The sequence below is a fragment of the Chiloscyllium plagiosum genome, unplaced genomic scaffold, assembly GCF_037043375.1.
Source record: "Chiloscyllium plagiosum isolate Xiang-an unplaced genomic scaffold, Cpla_swu_hap1 HiC_scaffold_37, whole genome shotgun sequence".
NCBI lineage: Eukaryota > Metazoa > Chordata > Chondrichthyes > Orectolobiformes > Hemiscylliidae > Chiloscyllium > Chiloscyllium plagiosum.
In genome coordinates this window covers 71,525,168-71,527,347 of record NW_028270175.1, presented here as the reverse complement: position 1 = coordinate 71,527,347, position 2,180 = coordinate 71,525,168, and positions in this window count along the sequence as shown.

The following is a 2,180-nucleotide window of genomic DNA, read 5'->3' as shown; positions in this document are numbered from 1 at the left end:
TTTACTCAATCTTGGGATGAAGGCATTACGTTATGAAGAAGGAACGGTTCGACCTGAGAATCAGAGATGTTTTATTGACCGTATAACATCTTGAGAAGAGTGTAGTTGGTAAATACCGGGTGGATATTTTTTCTTATTTGGGAGAATAAAATTGGGGAAATAATGTAAGAATAAGTCAGGTTCAAAGGAAAAGTTATTGGACCGTAAAATTGAACTATGATTTTTCTTCATATGTGTTGCCAGACAGGCTGAGCTTTTCCGCAATTTCTGTATTTGTTTAAGTATAAAACATATTCATCTTAACACAGATATTGTGAAGTCATCAAACGCTTATGTTTACATTATGCAGGCACATATTAACACATCTTCAAAACAAGTAGGGCCATTTATTGTTAATGAATTTATTCAGTGTATGACAACAGCAATAATGCACTAACCTGGAGTCGAGAATGTGATGGAGTCACATAGTTCGGACAATATTCAAGGAGAGCTCACATGGTTCCGTTTGGGACCTGATAACTTTACTGATTTAACTTACAGATAGAAAAAATGTAGCCTATCTGTAAAGGAACAGCCTATTGCTCTTTTTCTCTTTCACTGCCGCTCAACACAGCACTGTGTGAGAGTGAAAAAAGCCGAGTATTCATTGGAATCTCCCCACTGCCTGAAGCAAAGCAATTCAGCCAAATCCAACTGTTTCAGGAAGAAATCCCATTGTCAGAAGGTTATGTGAGACAAATAACTTCCGAACTAATTATTCTGACTCGATATGTGAGGGGATCAGACAAGAGATTCTATGGCTGCAAATGGGAATCCATGATGATGTATAGCCTCCTACGTGCCAGTGTCCAGAATGCCTCAGAGCGGCTGTAGTACGTTCTCACCGGTGTGGGGAAGCAGCCAGAAGTCATTGTGCACATTGGTACAAATGACATAGGTAGAAGTAGTGATGAGGTCATGCAGAGTGATGATAGAGAGCGAGGAAAAAGGGTAAAACACAGGACCACGACAGTGGTAATATCCGGTTTATTTCCAGTGTTCCGTGCTAGTGAGAGTGAAAACAGGCGGACATGGCAGAGGAATGCGTAGCTAAATAATTGGTACAGGAGGTAGGGATTCAGAGTTTTAGATCACTTGGATCTTTTCTGGGGCAGAGGTGACGTGTTCAGGAAGGACGGGTTGTACCTGAATTGGAAGGGGACTAATATCGTTCGTGGCAGGTTTGCGAGTGCTACAAGGGAGGGTTTCAACTAGATTGGCTGGCGTGAGGGACGGCGTGGGATCCTCAACAGCAGGGTTGCAAGTACGAGGCTGGAAGGAGATACCTAATCACAAACAGTAAAGTGCAGAGATAGGTTCGGCAGGAACACGACAGGGAGCAAGGAATCCCTGTTGGATTAAATTGCATCTCGCTCAATGTGAGATGGCTGACAGGTAAGGCCGATGAACTCAGTGCGTGGAGAGGGACGTGGGACTGCGATATTATAGCCATTACAGAAACATGGCTAAGGGAGGTACAGTATTGGTAGCTTAATGTACCAAGGTACAGGTGCTTTATGCGAGACAGAGATGGTGGAAGGAGGTGTGGGGGCGTTCATTTTTGATTAAGGCGAGTACCACAGCAGTAATCAGATAAAATAACTGAAGGATCATCCAGTGAGGATTTGTGGGGGAAGCTAAGAAATAAAAAGAGAATTAGAATAATTAATTAGAATAATTATAATACTTAGAATAATTAAAATATGTAGAGAGATTGGGAAACTTGCAGGGCCAATAGGATTGCCATAGTCATAGACTTTAATTTTGCTAACATTGACTGAGAATTACATAGAATTAAGGACTGAGATGGTGTGTATCTATTAAGTGGGTTCAGAAACGTTTCCTCAAGCAGTATGGAGAGGGTGCAATTCGGGAACGGGTAAACATGACCTACTCTAAGAAATATGGCAGGACAGGTGACTGAGGTGCAAGTGGGGGAGCACGCTGGGACAGGGACCATAGTTCTGTTAGTTTTACAATACTTATGGATAAGGACAAAACTGGCCCGCATGTTCATGTTCTAAATTGGGGCAAGGCGAATTTTGATGGAATTAGATAGGAGCTTGTAGGAGTTGTTTTGAGGAGTTTGTTTGCAGGCGAAGGAACCTCCGGCTAGTGGGAGGCCTTTAAAAGTGATATAG